We start from the raw sequence: 17,842 nt of genomic DNA on the forward strand, positions 1-17,842 counted from the left end.
CAGACTTTTTGGCTCTGTAAGGCTCCAAGTGATAAATACAACCCTCAACATTGCTGTTTGAGGTGGTAAATCACCGAAAGTTGAATTTATAGAATCCCAAAGATATGTTTTGTTCAGTCACCCCAATTTTAAGTCCTAGTCCAGAATTCTCTTACATTCTACCAGAAACAGAGTTCAAAGCATTAAAAAAAATTTAATGTATTGAAAGGTTCCTTTGAAGCAAATTCTATAGGTTTTCAGTGATCATAAAACTATATTTTATTTCCATGACTACCCAATTATCCTTTAATTATCTGCATAATTTGTTAAGAAAATCCTCAGGACTAGCAATATGCTGTGGACAATACATCAGAAAAGATATTACAAGGAGACTTTCCTGCTACAAAATAACTACATATTGCATAAAGTGTGTATGTATGTATATGTGGGAGGGGATACTCACAGGGAGTAAGGGACTTCTCATTCAGCCCCACCCCCGCAAAAATATAAAGACTACAATTATCTGAGGTCAGGTGCCAATGTCAGCTCACAGTCCTCAAATTAGGTTTTGACCCCAAAACACAAAGTAGGGATAGATGAGTATGAGACTTTAAGGCAACCTGAGAACAAGGGGATAGAAGTGGCCCGAGTTTGGTAACACTGCCTGGCTCCCAGCAGAAGAAAATGAAAATCCTGTCAAGAAGGAAACACTCTCAATTTTTGCCAGCACGTTATTCATATACTAGAATTAACTAAATATGAACTCACAACTAAAGATCAATACCTGACCAAAAAAAAAAAAAGTGTCAAAGATCAATAGATATACAAGGAAATAATTCACCATGGAAAAGGCTCTTCAAAATAATAAACAACATATTCAGATTGCCTAAAAGTTAAAAACTTCTAAGTATGAAACAAAAACTTTTAAATTACTATGTTGGAAGTAATTTACAAAAGTAAAAGTGGGAATACAAAGATAGTCATTAATAAGAAACTATAAGAAACCATAGAAATGTCCAGATAGTTAGTGACTTTATCAGAGTTCCCTGGAGAAACAGAACAAATAGTAAGTATCTATCAATCTATCTATCTATCTATCTATCTATCTATCTATCTATCTATCTATCTATCTATCTACACATCTTATCTATCTATATATACATCTTATCTATGTATCTATCTATAGACATCTTCCTATTAGACATATCTATAGATGTCTTATCTACTACCATTTTAAATAATTCAGCATCTTTTCATGATAAAAACTCTCAGAAAGCTTGGAATCAACTGAACTTCCTTAACTTGATAAAGGGCATTTTATTAGTTTTCTGTGACAGTTGTTAACAAGTTACCACAAAGTTAGTGGCTTAAAACAATGAATTTGGGTTATCTTATGGTTCTAGCACTTCAGAAGTTCAAAATGGGTATTGCTGGGCTAAAGTCAAGGCTGAGCTCTTAAAAAGAACACACTTTCTTGCCTTTTCTAGCTTCTAGAGTTTGCCTGCAATCCTTGGTTCACAGCCCCTTCCATCTTCAAAGGCATCGACAGCTGGTTGAGTCCTTCTAACATTGCTTCGTTCTCCCACTGACTCTTCACCTCCCTCCTTCACTTTTAAAAGACTTCTGTGATTACATTGAACTCCCTTGGATAACTCCCTTGGACAATCTCTTTATTATTCTTAAGATCAGTTGATTAGCAATGCTAATTCTATCTGCAACCCTAGATTCCCTTTGCCATGTAATATGTTATTCACAGTGTCCAGGGATTAAGGTGTGGACAGATTTGGGGGACATTATTCTGATGACCACAAGCACATACAAAATCCCTACAGCAAATATCTCATTAGTAGTCTAAGGACTTTTCTCTAACTCTCTCAGTTAAGAGAGGTGCTTCTGCTCTGTGCTCTGTTAGTATGTCTCTCCCAGAATCTACCTCACTTTGATGTGTAATTGCTACTTTGTTTGTCCTACTAGACACAATATAGTATTTAATAATGTATATTAGATCAGTGCCTGGTAAAGAAAAAGTTCTTAATAAGTACAAGTTGTAGAAAACAGCATCTCCAATGACACAGAACTTAAGAAAAGTGTCAGGATGGATCGTTACTTGGATCCTTTCCTTCCTCCACAGACTTGGTGCCCATGTGCTCCTAAACAGTAGAAGGCTTAGTTTCCAGTAGTCATGGTACCATTCAGGCACACAGAACATATATATTTATTCAGGTAGAAAATTCAAAGAAAACATTCTGTGATGGTGATTTCTTTCTAAAAGCCCCTTTTACATGAGCTATTAATATTCTAGTAGCCCTTTTATGAGACTAGATGGCAGGTTTAAAAATTCTTCCTAGATCACGATAAGAGAAAAATATAGGTTGAGAGATCCAATATGGCTATTAAAGAAAAACAATACAGCATTAAAGGCATTCCATTATATATGAAATACTCTTTATACAAAGGAGTTAATTCAGTAGCTTATGTTTACTGAGCAACTGTGTGATTATTTTTAAAAGTACTAAGTGTTGGGGAAAAAAAAGTTTTGAATTTAACAAAACTGGTTTGCATGTATAAGCCCAAGTTGATCAATGTGTAAGCATTTTGATCATAAGCATGAACACTGCATGAAGATCAGTTTGGAGAAATTTTTTAAACACTAGCTTGTTGTTGTTGGAATGAAAGTTCACATTTGACATACTTTTAAGATTATTATTTTGTTACATTTAATATATAAAAATGTATTCAGTGTACATTTAAGTACGGTGAAAGCTTACAAAGCAAACTCCCAAACCCCAACAGCCAACCAAAATCCCAACAGAACAGCTGCATCCACCTCTGTTCCTTCCCCATTCCATATCTCTGTTCTTCTCGAATAACATGTATTTTGACATTTTTGAATAGTAACCACACCAGTCCTATCTTCTTACTCGGTGTTTATGCTTTTTATTTCTTGTCCTTGGCTAACTGTTTTGGTGAGTACATCCAGTAAAACGCTTAATAGAAATCTGCTTTTTTCTAGATTTTAAAAAAGCTGCTTTCAACATTTCTTTGTTCATACTAATGCTTGCTATAGATTTTTCGTATATTTCTTTTATTGGATAATAAAGTCATATTTTACCAAGAATATTTTTCTTAAAAAATAATGTTGAATTATCAAATAATTTTGTCTATTTGTCTGTTTACACTGATTATATGATTGGTTCTTTTAATACATTATTGAGTGGGTTATATTTACAGATTTTGTTTTCAAGTTAAACAGCTTTTGCAATATCTTGATAAACTCATTTTGGGTTTTCTTCATACTATTCTTTTCTCTTAAAACCTTCCTTTCTCAATCCTTTATCTCAGGGAAAGGAGAATAAGATGGATGTTGACGTTCTATTTTAAAACTATTTGATGATACATGGTCAAAATAGCAATGTTCCTCTTTTAAAAACAAGACCAGAACTATCAACCTAAAGAGCATGTCAAAGATTAAAGCCTCATAAAGCATTTAGTTAATGTCCAATCTTTATTTCTCTCCTGAGGTTTCCTCAAGGCTCATCCTCAAATGTCACCTGCACTATCAACTCTCTTAATCCTTATAAATGAACCTTAACATTTGCATATTTCATTTTATTGTACTTATAGTTTCACTAATATTATCATTTGCTTATTTATTTATTTATTTTCCTGCAAGAGTACCTGGTCTGCTAATTGAAACCAGGGGCTGTGTCATTTTTATATCCATTAAACAGCTGCTAGTAAGGTGATACCAACTAAATTTAGTCCTCCAAAATTCATATGTTGAAAAATGTAACCCCTAGTACCTCAGAATGTGACTCTATTTGTTCATAAGAGCTTTTAAACAGGTAATTAAGTTAAAATGAGGTTGTTAGAGTGGGCTTTAATCCAATGACTGGTATCCCTATAAGATGAAGAGACCAGGACACACAGAGAGACACCAGGAATGTGTATGCACAGAAAAAGGACCATGTGAAGAGGCAGCCAAAGGGTGGCCATATGAAAGCCAAAGTGAGAGGACTCAGAGGAAACCAACCCTGCTTGCACCTCCATCTTGAACTTCTAGCCTACAGACTGCAAGAAAAAAAATTCTGTTGTTTAAGCCATCCAGTCTATAGTATTTTCTAATGGCAATTCTAGAAAACTTATTACATAATGTATATAATAAATATTTCTATATTGTGTAAAATTCCTCTATGATAAAGAAACTTGGCATGAGTGTACCAACACTGTCCTCACCCTATCCTAACCATAGCAAATATTTACTGACCACTGACAATGCTGGTGGAGGAGTAATATGAAGGATAGAGACAGCACATAAGAAGGTTCCTCCCCTTTATAAAGTTAAAGATCGTTCCTGTTGAGTGTTAGAACCTGTCTTCAAGGAAGAAGAGTAGCTGTTTCATCTCTTTCAATACTTACTAATTAAGAATTTTTATACTTATTAAAGTGATAATTATTAGAGGGAAAAATGATGATCTAAAAAATTGCTATCTGAATCTGACTTCTCAAATAAAGGAAATTAAAGAGTTTGAAAACCTTAAGGACAAATTAATGAAAAATCATTTTACATTTATAGTAAGCATGTTCATCAGAACTGGAATTATTGAGGAGTGTGTGTATGTTCTGTGAATGGGACACAGCAGTGGAATATAAAAGAATTATGTGATGCAGGGTAACTCGTATTTTTGAGAAATTCAGTGTAATTTGAAAAGGAAAACAATTAAAATTAAAACTTTGCCCATATTAAGTGGTTTAAGTGAAAACTCCAAATATTTTGTCTCTTTTCAGAATATAGCACAAAACCATGTTCACATACCCAGAAAGAAAGTTCAGGGTTAGGGAGTGACCCAGAAAATCTTCACTGTATGACCTTTAAAAGTGAGAACTGTGTCATATATTTCCTTTTGCTTAACATAACATGGTTAATGCTAAATACTCAACACATCCTTGTTGAAACGAATTATAACAAATTAGGGTGAAGAAATTCAATGCCTACTCTGATAATTTTGCTGTTTTGTCTTTTCCCATAGTGGAAGAGAATTTTCCCACAGACCAGACTTGTTAACCTGAAATAAATGGCAACACTATTTTTCAAAGTCATTCTCAAGAGTGTATACTATAGCAAAACCTTGAGCTGTGAGAGTGACGATCAATCTAGAGTAAATGTAAATAAAGCTCAAGTGGCTCTCAGGGCTTTGGCATGCCCTGTTGAGCCCAGCATTTCTCATGTTCTAGTTCAAATTACCAATTGCACTCAAGTGGGTGAAAACTCCAAAATGATATTTGGTAGAGAAAGGTAAAAAGGAGGCAACAGAACGCTCCCCTTAACTTAGATATTTAGCAAACTGACTTTTAAATTTGAATTGCTTAGATTATTTTCTGATCCTAGAGTGCTGATTCTGTCTTTCGCCCCCCCCTTTTTGATATTATCTGAGTATAAAAATGTCCTGTTGTTTGTGTGGCCCTGATAAACATAATACCCCAACAAGCAGGTCATTATACTGCTTGTAAAGCAAAGCTTTCCTTTTCCTTATTGTGCGAATTTCAATGACACAAAAATAAAAAATGTAAGTCTGGAAATCAATAAATATTTAATCTGAAATTTCCTTAGAGAACAGCAGCTCATTATAAAAAAAGAGATCATAATTCTTTCAAGGAAAATACATTTATCATTTTTTCTAAATTGCTGCCTCAGCTCCCTATTCAGAATTAAGTTCAGTTCATCATTCCCATTTGTCTCATGAAGATCACAATTTTACTAAAATAAGTAAATGTCTAGAATCAATACTATTAGAACATTGGTTACTGATTTTCTTGGAATGAATAGCTCTGAAGAATGGAGACGCAGTTATGTTGCTGTGGTCTGAAAGTTCTTGGCATTATATTGAATGGATTTAGTTTGTTACTACCAAAGGAAAAAAAAAAAAAAGGAAAACACTTTCGAATGACTTGTTGGAATGAAAAACATGACTTTTTTCTTGAAGTGTTTGTGTGTCCAGGAGTGTGGATTGTTAGCATCTCTCTCTTTGCCTGCATTAGCAACCACAGGACAGCCAAGGCTCTCACCAGATCTGCCACACTTAGCAGAGCCTTTTCCTTGCATTGGTCCTAAGTCCATGCATGGCCAGGTATGGAAATTAAACACATAGTTTTAAATCATTCATATGGCCAAAGCATTATATTTGATGAATGTATGATAATGTAATTAATTCTTATTTTATTGATAGATATATCAATTTTTTCTCTAATTCTCACTGGAAGTAAATAGCTTTGATCATTTAGCTTTCATATTTCTTGTAGAAGATTTCTAAATCTGTTTTCTGTATTAAAGAGTATTGTGTGTGTCTGTGAAACAATTTGAGATTTAGAGAATAGTTGAAGTATAGAACAAGGAGATGAGAGTATAAGTTGTTGAAATGATGTCCCTTTGTCCCCACATACTTTAGCTATATTTCCTACAAACAAGGTCATTTTGTGACATAATCATAATATAACTATCAGTATCAAGAAGTTAACATTGATTCATGCTACTATCAATCCTGATTCCAACTTTGCCAGATGCCACAATAATGTCCTTTATAGCAAAAAGATTCAGTTCAGAATCATGTTCTGAATTTAGATTATCATGTTTCTTTAGTCTTCAATTTTGAACAATTCCTTAGTCATTTTTTGTGTGTGAAGACTTCTGCGTTGTGAACATTTCTGCACCAGCTCAGCAATATTGGGTGTTAGCATTCAAAAAACTATTTTCTCCAACAAAAAAAAATTTAAAGTGATGTCTCTTTATTATCTTACTTGCATTTTATTTACTACTAACTAGGTTGACCATGCTTTCTTAAGTTTTTGATGATTTGCATCTCCTCTTCTCTATTTTTCTGTCACACTATTATTACTTTCATATTTTGTAGGTACATAGAAAATTAATCATGTATTTTGCAAATGTCATTTTTTTCTCTAGACTTTGTTTATGATGCTATAATTATTTCAGTGGTCAAATTATCAGCCTTTCCTCTTGAATTTAGTATCTTGCTAAAGGAATCTTTTCATCTGAAGCTTTAAAAAATTCTCTTACATTTATTTTAACATTATTATTTTTCTAAATTTAAATTTCAATCTATCTAGGAATTATTTTTGTATGGTATGAAACATAATATATACATTTTTGTTTATTTTAAGTGAATAACTAATTATGTCAATATTATTTATTAAAGAAAGACTCTATTTCCTTCTAAATTAAGATGGCAATTCTATCATATACTATTTTTTCTATATCTAGGACATCTACTTCTGGACTCTGGTTTTATGTCATTTACCTATTTGCCAACACTGTGTTCACAATTTTATTGTGATAATTTTATAATAGGTTCAACGATCTTGTATGACAAATCATCCTTTATGATTCTTTTTTTCCCTAAATGTTTTTGTTAATTTTTGTTTATTTAGTTTTCCATATTAATTTAAAATATTATTAATAACAATAGCAGAAACAATACCAATATTTGGTTTCTAATTAGAATTACATTAAATTTATATATTGTTTTTGGAAAGATTACATTTTAAAGATATCGTCTATGTCTTCATTTTTACTCTCAGTTTTGAATAATATTTATATGATGTTAATATGACTCACCTATTTTCTTCCTGTTACATATTTGCACAGCAGTTTACTTTCTGCTTTTATTTTAACTTTATGTAAACATATTCTTTGTACATGTCTAGTAGATGGATTTTGTTGTATAAGCCAACCTATCACAAGGAAATTGCCATTATTCATGTTAAACAGTATTTTTGGTTTTAATTAAAACCATCCCAATAATTCCAAATTTTACATCCAGATGGCAAGCAAATTAAATTATCATTATTATAATTATATAAGATTAAATTTTATTCTCTTCCTGTTAATGTTGAAATTACAAATCAGAGTAGCCTCACAAAGTTCAATGGTAGTGCCAGAAAGAGGCAGCTGATCTTTCTGTCTGATTATGTCTACCAGTGGAGTATTTGTCTACTTCTTGAGATCTTAGATTAAAATTTGTAACTTTCAGGTCTGTAATTATCAAGTTTTTTTTATGGTGTTGGCTTTTGAGAACCCCCTCTCCATCTATCATTGGTTCCTCCTCATAGTCTTTTGTACCCCAATGCCAATTCCTCATTCAAAATAGAGCTAACATTCAGAGCTCATTAAAGAATAATAAAGATTGAATTATTTCTGCTACAGGGTATTAAGTAGACTTGATAATGGCATAATGACAAATACTATTGTGAGATTAATGCTCTGATTACTAGGTTTAATTGATGACAGACTTCATTCAGGAAAAGAAAATGTTCATTCCAGACTGCCTAGTTCAAATTAAATACATATTTAAAAGTATAAATAATATGATTCTTTACGATTGCCTATACAATTACTTCTGGCTTCACTACCGAATAATCTTACAAAGAAATAGAAGTGTTCATGAACTAAGGTTTATGAATCTCCTCTAGAGAAAGATTTTTTAAAACAATGGTTGCTTGTAGCAATAATTTTTTCAAAAATTTGCATGCAAAATGAAAGTTATTATTTCATTGTTCTTGGATTCACAAGAATTATGCACTAAGTATAAAGATGGGTAAATATGAAAGATTTCAGATTCCAACTGGCATACACATCTTGTATTTGAAAACTACAGGAAAGGATTGAGAAGCGTTTCTTTTCCATTTGTTTTCAAAAGCAGCTCTTTCTTAAATATCCTTATACATAATCAGAAAAAATTTTCCCTATTAAATAAAATGTATTATTACACTTTTGCTTTGTTTCCTGGAAAAGGTCAAGACTCCGTAGAGCTTTCCCATCAAGACCATTAGGACATCTGCCAGACCATCAGCACTTTGGAAGCAGTGGTCCCTTGCAGACAGGTGTTATTTGTACAGACTGTCAGGGGTTAGCGCTGAATTGCATTGATCTGTAGGTTTTCTTCATTTCTAAGATTAGTATTTAAGGCAATTGGGTTTCTTTGCATTGCTTTGTCTGCATCCTACAGCTTTGACATTTCATCCAGTTAAAAATATTTATTTTAAAATTTTTAGTGTAATTTCTTTTTTAAGTTTTTAATAGTCTTTAAAAGTTCATTATTTTAATTCCAATGGTTACAGTTTTTCTATTTATCTATATGTTATTTGATTTGTAGCTTAATCAGCAAGTACCTAGAAGGAAAAGCAGTGTCCAGAAACTTGGGCTAAACTTAACGAGCTTTTCCTCTCTCCAGGGTCTATCAAGCCCTTAAATTCTGACTGCCTTAGCCCCTGTGATGCCTTTAAACAGCATTTGTTTTTCTTTGCCTTTTTCTAGTTGCTCTTGGTAGAAAGTATTTGTCTGCTACAATCTACTTCATGATAAGACAAAGGTGGAAGGCTTAGTGGGTACGTTTCTAAAAACTCTTTCATTGTTAAATTTAATACAAATACATAAAAATAAAACACCTAAACATACATGCAGCTTAATCAATTACTGTAATTTGACCACCCGTTAACCATCTCCCCTGCCCACGCAGGATAAATTTTTGTAGCCACTTGTTGCCTGAGCCTTCCATGAGATTACTTCCAAACACAATCCCCTCCTGTCCCCTAAGAGTAGTCACTCTGCTAATTTTTATGGTAAACACTTCTTAGCTTTTCTTTATAATTTTATCATCGAGTATGCACCCAAAATAACACAAATTTAGTTTACTCTCCCTCTCACTTTCATTTTTCCCTTGTAATTTATCTGTTGAAGAAACTGGAGAATTTGTCATGTAGAGTTCCCCATAATCTGGACTTTGTTGATTGTATTCATGTGGTGTATGTAGTTTAAAGTGTTCCTTCTCATCTTCTGTAAATAGAATTTAAGCTAGAGGCTTATTTTTTGACCAGACTACTGCATAGTCTGGTTGTCCGTCTTTGTTGTAATATCAGCAAGCACGGATGATTATGACTCAGATTATTAATTCGTCAGGAGTTCCAAAATGGTCATATCCTAATTTGACCACTTCTTCTTGATTTATTTGTTCGAATGCTTGTCTGAAGAGAAATGTGATTTTATCTATTGTTGTGTTACCTAGAGGTGTAGTTTGTAACTACATGTAAATATGATAAATGCTTGATTCTCTACTTTCACTTTCCAACTTTCAAAGAGGTTATTTCCTACATTCAAAAGTGGGTTTTTATTGACATTATGCCCTCATGGATTTAAACATATTAAATGTGTTGTGAGGCACTGTAGTTATTGGCTTTACTGATGTCCACATTGTCTCATCTTGGCCATTGGGATCCTCTTCTACTTGGCTCCTAAGTCTTTCTAACATCCTTCTATTTTTTAATAGCTTCCTTGCCATCTTACATGAAAAACTGTTAAAGACTTAGCATGAAAATTTTCTGCCTGAATCCTGGAAGCAGCCACAGAAGACCTCAGAAACAGGTGTAAATCTGGCTGAGACCAGAAGCACTGTCCAGAGGACTCATACACTTGGAGGCGGTAATCAGTAATTATTGTTTTAAGCCACTGAGTTTGGGAGGTTTATTACACAGCCAATAGCTACTGACAGAGAAGACAGACAAAAAGCTGAGAACAAGAAAAAAAGTAAAGCCTGGCAAATAAATCCAGAAACACCGAATTTTATCTAATATGAAGTTTAAGAAAGGGGAATAGTGACAATAAAGGGCTGAAGATCATTTAAGATCTAACAAGACACACTTGCCTGAGCTAAAACACATGTTTTCAAATGGAAAGGTTAATATAAGCTTCATCTAATATAATAACAGAACCATAGATACAGAGAAAATTCTGTTAGATTTCAGGTAGGAAAAAGGAGGCTAACTGTTCTGGAGTAAGTATGAGAGTGGCATCAGGCAACTCAGCAGCAGCACCAGCTATTTGAACACAACTGAGCAAACTTTTATATTTGGTGTGTGTACGTGTGTGTGTGTGCATGCATGCGTGTGTGTGTTTGAGGTGGGGAGGGTGGGTTGAACGTTAATGTGGGAGGTCTTCAGCTCCTTACTGAGGGATATGGGAAAAGTTGCCAGTAATCTCCCAGCTTTAGAGGCAACGATAAGTCTATCTGGCCAATTTGGTTTCTTTTTGGTCTGTTGGGAGCCAAGAAGAACCAGCACACTCATAGGGAACTGGCCGTCTTCTCTCAGGAATCCAGAGTTTTCTGAAGTCCAAGCTCTTCCAAGAATTTGACATTAATCTGAAACTTACTTTGGGGTTCTTCTTATGTCACAGAAATCCTCATACCAGTTTTCTCTATCAGGGCCCTAACTGAGACCCTGTTCTCACTGGCCCTCTGCTGCCCAAATACCCAAGAAGCTATTTAACTCAGAAAAGTCAGGTATATTGAAGTGAATATTGGGAAAACAAAAAGCGAAAGGTAATAAGGAGCAATGTTTCAAATTCCTTTATAGAAACCCATTAATGGGGGTAAGATTTTATATAAAGGTTTTGGTTTTTGCTTATTTTGTTTTTTAAATTTACTTGTCCTTGTTTTTCAATTCAGAAAGTGTATTAATTATAGTAGTTTACCTCTAGACACTGCAGATGGTCTATGAGACTCCCTGTTAGTACTTGGTCATCCTGATGTCTGTCTTCACGTTAACAGAGGACTCGACAGAATAAGACCCCCGGATAGCTGGTCCTGATCAGTTATGCACTGTGCTTTAGGTAGTACTCAGAGGGTGTGCTGGCCCTGTGTCCTCTCTATCCAGTCCCCAAACAACAAACGTTTTCTTCCCTTCTTGAAACATTCTCCTCTCTTGGCTTTCACTTACTTCTGGTTTTCCTTCTATTTTTATATCTGCTTCTTCTTATCTCATTTCCTGGAGTCTATGATCTATTCAAATTCTACAAGCTTGTGCTCCTTAGAGACAGGGCTTAAGATGCTCTTCTCTCAGTCAGATTCACAGGTAATCTAAACCTTCACATGTCAAAAAAGTAAACTTTAATTATTTCTTCAGAAAACTCTTTTGTGTCTTACCCGTATCAGCAAAGGGTATTAAATCCACCCAGTAAATCACTCAGGCCAGAAACCTTTCTTTCACATCCCACATATAATCCTGTAACAAATGCTTTCCTTTCTTTATCCCTTTGCTCTCATTTACTGATACCCATTTAACTCAGCCTGTCATAATATTTTGCTGGGATTATTGCAGCGCTATCAAAACTGTCCTTCCTTTATTCCATGCTTCATACACCCATAAAAGTTATCTTAACATGATTTAGGTCACCTCATATCTTCTTGTATTTCAATGCTTCCCACATACTTATTTAATAAAATTTAAATTTCTTACCGTGGTCTACAAATTCTTACAAGATCTGGCCTTTGTTATGTCTCAGAAGTTTCCCATTCTCCTTGACTCCCCTGGTTACAAGTTACCCACACTGATTATCTTCAGGATCCGTAAAGACACCAAACTTATCATCGTTGCAAGTTCTTTAAAGAGGCCTCCTCTGTCTGCATGGTATTCTTTCTCTTTGCATGTCTGGCTTTTTCTTTTCCTTATAGGAAATCTTTCTCATTTCTCACACCCATAAAGTAATTCAGTGCACAGTTTATTTCTTCTATGGAAATTATAAGGTAATTATAACTCTTTCTGATTTTGTTTTCTCATGTGCAAGAATAGCAGGAGTTAAATATTATTTAATAACATTAACTACTTCAAGGGTTAATGTGAAAAGTAAATGAGTAAATAAGTGTAAAAGGGTTAAAACATGGGTCAGCAAATGTTTTCTGTAAAGGACCAGAGATAATTAATTTAGGCTTCATAAGTCATATAAAATCTGTCTCATATTTTTTCCTTTTTAACTTTCTTTGCTTTTTTTAAACACTTCTTTAAAAATTTAAATTCAGTCTTGGTTTGTTGGCTGTGTGAAAACAGGATGCTGACTGGATTTGGTTATGGGTGGCAGAGTAACAACACCTAAAATAGTATCAGGTACATAGTAAGTGCTCAAGAAAAGTTAAATTATTATAAATTTCATAGTACAATACTGCATTTATTGTTTACCCAAAAAAACTTCCTTCATTAAAATTTAGGCTTCATGAAGGAAAGGGTAGTGTTTGTGTTCACCATTTTCTTATTACAGTGCTTGACACACACAGATACTCAAATATTCTTGTAATACTAATATCAAATCACTTGTAAGAACAAGATAGTTTATTTGGTGAAAACAAGACACATATGATATTAGTATTGTGATGATTAATTAGTTCTTGTGGGGAGAAACAGAAAGTATTGAGATTGAGCCCACTCCATATTAAAAAATAAAATCCAGCTCCATCAATGGGTTAAAGTTAGGAATAAAACTATAAAAGTACTGGAAGAAAACTAGAAGATTAAAAAAGAAACTTCTTGCGGTAAGACTGTCATTATTTGCATGTGACATGATACTCTATGTAGGGAATCCTAAAGTCTCCACACAAAAACTATTAGAACTAATAAATGATTTCAGCAAGGTAGCATGACACAAGATTAATATACAGAAATCTGTTGCATTTCAATACACTAATAATGAAATATCAGAAAATGAAAGCAAAAAAAAAATCCTGTTTAAAACTGCATCATAAAAAATAGCTAGGAATAAACAACCAAGGAGGTGAAACACTTATATCCTGAAAACTATAAAACATTCATATAGGAAATTGAAGAGGATTCAAGGAAATGTAAACATATTCTGTGCTATTGGATTGAATGAATTAATACTGGTAAAATGGCCATACTACCTAAAGCAATCTACAGATTTAGTGCAAGTCCTATCAAAATATCCAAGACATTTTTCATAGAACTAGAACAAATAATCCTAAAATTTATATGGACTCACAAAAGACCCAGAATTACCAAGGAAATCCTGAAAAAAAAAATAAAGCTGGAGGTATAACCCCTCTAGATTTGAGACTATACTACAAAGCTACAGTAACCAAAACAGCAAAACAGCATGGCACTGGCAGAAGAACAGACACATCATCAATGGAGTAGAATAGAGAGTCCAGAAATAAATCCACAGATCCATGGTCAATTAATTTACAAAAAAGGGGGCAAGAACATACAATGGATAAAAGACAGTCTCTTCAACAAATGGTGTTGGGAAAGCTGAACAGTTTCATGTAAAACAATGAAATTAGAACATCCCCTCACATCATATACAAAAAAAAAACCCCACAAAACTCAAAATGGTTTAATGACCTAAATATAAAACATGACACCATAAAACTCATAGAAAAGAACATACACAAAACATTCTTTGGCATAAAGCATAGCAATATTTTCTTTGTCTCCCAAGGCAAAAGAAATAAAAGCAAAAATAAACAAATGGGACCTAGTCAAATGTAAAAGCACTTGCACAGCAAAGGAAACCATCAACAAAATAAGAAGAAAATCTACAGAATTGGAGAAAATATTTGCATATGATGTGACCAACAAGGGATTTTCCAAAATACACAAACAGCTTACATAGTTTAATATCAAAAATAGACAAACAAACAAACAATCCTATCAAAAGATGGCCAGAAGGCCTAAATAGATATTTCTTTAAAGAAGACATCCAGATTGCCAACAGGCCCATGAAAAGATGCTCAACATCTCTAATTATTAGAGAAATACAAATCAAAACCACAATGAGGTATCACTTCACACCAGTCAGAATAGCTGTCATCAAAAAGTCTACTAATAATAAATGTTGGTGAGGGTGCAGAAAAGAGGCAACCCTCCTACACTGTTGGTAGGAATGCAGTTTGGTGCAGTCACTATGGAAAACGCTATGGAGATTCCTTAAAAAACTAACAATAGACTTACCTTGTGATCCAGTGATCCCACTCCTGGGCATATATCTGGAAAAAAAAACCCTAATTAAAAAAGATACATACATTACAATGTTCATAGCAGCACTATTTATAATAGAAAGATGCAAACTGAGTGCCCATCAACAAATGAGTGGTTTAAGAAGATGTGGCATATATACACAATGGAATACTACTCAACCATAAAAAGGGATGAAATATTGCCATTTGCAGCAATATGGATGGGCCTAAAGAATACTATACTTAGTGAAATAAGTCAGACAAAATAATAAATACTATATGATATCACTTAAATATGGAATCTAAAAAATAATACAAATGAATCTATATACAAAACATAAACAGACTCACAGACATAGAAAACAAACTTATGGTTTCCAAAGGGGAGCAGGGGAGGTACAAATGAGGAGAAAGGGATTACTGAATACATACTACTATACATAGAATAGATAGCAACAATGATTCACTGTATAGCACAGGGAATTATACCCAATATCTTGTAATAACCTAGAATGGAATATAATCTGCATAGTCTGAATCACTATGCTGTACACCTGAAACTAACACAACATTATAAATCAGCTATACTTCAATAATAATAATAATAAAAAAATTCTTTTATAATAATGAATGGATTCACAGAATATACCATACTCAAAATTCATAAAGGGAAATCTGACAACACTTCAGCATGATAAAAACAATAGCTAATTCAAGAGCTAAATGACAGACCAGAGAATGTATTTTATTATCAAATGTCTAATAATACAGAGTCGGAGTACATACTGGAGAGTGTATGGGGAAAGAGGTTCTTTCACGAACACACAGTGGGATTTTAAATTGAGCAGCCTTTTCAGTCAGCTATTACTAATAGCTGCCAACTTTAAGCATAGTCTTTAAAATAGAAATCCTATATAAGATTATACTCTAGTAACTTAACTCAGAAAAGCACGGCAAGATATGTGCAAGAATGTTCACTCCAATATTGTTCATTAAAGCAAAAAACCGTAAGACTCAATTGCCCATCTGTAGTGACCAGCTGTGGGTAAATAAGTTGTGATAACTCAATATGATATTGGAGGTACATTGAATGTTGCACAACTATTGAAAAGAATGAAGTGAATCTAGATGCACTGATCAAGAATGGGACAGAGTTTTAAAAAAAAAGCAGTGAGCAGCATGGTCTATACAGACTGCTCTCGATTTGCAATGGTTATACATGACTGTGTGAGTTTTGAAATGGCTACTGGCTCTAAGGAAAGAGGACTGAAGGAGCCACCGATGTGGGAAGACTAACTTTAATATTTGTATCATTTAATTTTTTTTTACCATGTGCATGTATTATTTTTTTCAAATAAAAATACAAAAACACTTAAAGAAAGCAGTACTTTTCCTAAAGAATTTTTAGTCATTGGAAAAACAGACTAAGCATTTTAAAAAGTCTGGCATAACGAGTTCTTATAAAAACTTTCTTGATCACTGAATAATTTGGAATTCTCAGCATAATTCTTCCCATTCTGCTGCTTGCTAATTTGCTATTTCCTGAGGGTGTTTTAACAGATGATTTCTCTCCAGAAGGTTCTTCTTTTTCTCAATATTTGCCTTTAAGAAACTCTTTATCTCTGTAATTTGATTTTCATCTACATTCCAAGTGCATTATCATTTAAAAGTTTGTTAAGTACAGAGGATATGGTAAGTGAAATAACTTACGTAGAAACAACCTGGATTTGAGTTTCTCTTATTTTACCAGTTTAGTTACTCAATTATCTCTTCATTACTCTCAAATTACCTGAAATTTGGCAAATGCTGTGCAGAATCTTAGTTTCATATAATAAGTACAACTTAGATTTTTCCTTTTACTCTAGTTAACCTAAAATTGAAGAGGAGCTTTAAGAAGTGAAATTTGAGCCAAGTAACTTTTAAAATTCTTCTGTCCCCTATATAATTTATGGTGAAGAATAATTTTCTTCCACTGTTATAACCAAGCTGACTTTTTTCCTTTAGTCATTAGACTTATAGAATCCTCACAAAATCCTTTTCTGTATTCAAGATGATAAGTATTTATTGATTAGATAATTTATACAGGAAATAATCAAAGATTATGAAGGTAACATGATAGATGAATAGAGCAAATCGCCTTCTAATAAATTTTAAAGCTTTTCAATAGTAAAAGTTAAAGTAATCAAATAACTAAAAATAACTGATGTAGTATTCTGGTAGATATCATACATCTCTATGGCCTTAAGGAATTTACAGATGGAAAAAAGAAGCTAGAGAGATGTAAATAACTTGACTCAAATTATTTGGCTATTATGTGGCTAAATTTGGATCCAAATTCATTTGATTTGTCTCCAGACAAATTCAAAATTTCCAGAACTCACATGCTAAGCATTTACTCTATACTATCTTCAAAATAACAACTGCTAGACTGCACTGAGCATTTACTATGCAATAGACACTATTTTAAACATTTTGATATATTAATTCATTTAATCCTAACAATGACCCTATGAAGTTGTATTATTATTGTGGCCATTTTCACAGATGAAGAAAATAAGGTGCTCAAGGACAACCTAGAGATCTCGATGCACCTGGTTAGGGAGTTCTGAAATGACTTTCTTAGGCAAAAAGTATGTGAAAAATTGTAGGGTAAGATTTGAGCAGGATTTGGAAGGAGTACATGAAAGAGATGAAGCACTGAGGTGTACAGAAGAGACACAATGCAGCCACTCAGGAAGAAACCAAACAAGATAAACATGACAATATGCAAAGACAAGAGTTTACGGGATACCAAAAGCAATTCTGTAGTCTGGGGTCTAAATGTAGGAGAGTTCTGTAGGTAATGAATTTATGTGTTTCAGAAGAAGAGCTGTTTTTGGAAACGTACTGGCATCTATTCTAGTAAACAGCATTATCATCATGGATTTAATTACTACCTCTATGCTTTCCTTTGCATCTTTATTCCTTTTCTTTTTTCCTGAGCACCATCTTGCTTTTATTGTATCTATTGCCTTCTAGATACTTCCATTTGAGTACCAAAAGTAACTGACTCA

The 17,842-nt window shown here is 33.4% G+C and overlaps 1 protein-coding gene across 4 annotated transcripts in view; it reads right to left on the reverse strand.

Moving 5' to 3' along the window:
• Positions 1–17,842, reverse strand: part of RGMB (repulsive guidance molecule BMP co-receptor b) — a 686,402-nt gene that overhangs the window by 345,491 nt on the left and 323,069 nt on the right. For all 4 annotated transcript variants that reach the window (XM_072958353.1, XM_072958360.1, XM_072958355.1 and 1 more), the window contains exon 3: positions 14,785–14,819. The gene's annotated coding sequence lies outside the window, so the exon portion shown is untranslated. The remainder of the gene's footprint in view (positions 1–14,784; positions 14,820–17,842) is intronic.

The sequence above is a fragment of the Vicugna pacos genome, chromosome 3, assembly GCF_048564905.1.
Source record: "Vicugna pacos chromosome 3, VicPac4, whole genome shotgun sequence".
In the NCBI taxonomy this organism is placed as follows: Eukaryota; Metazoa; Chordata; class Mammalia; order Artiodactyla; family Camelidae; genus Vicugna; species Vicugna pacos.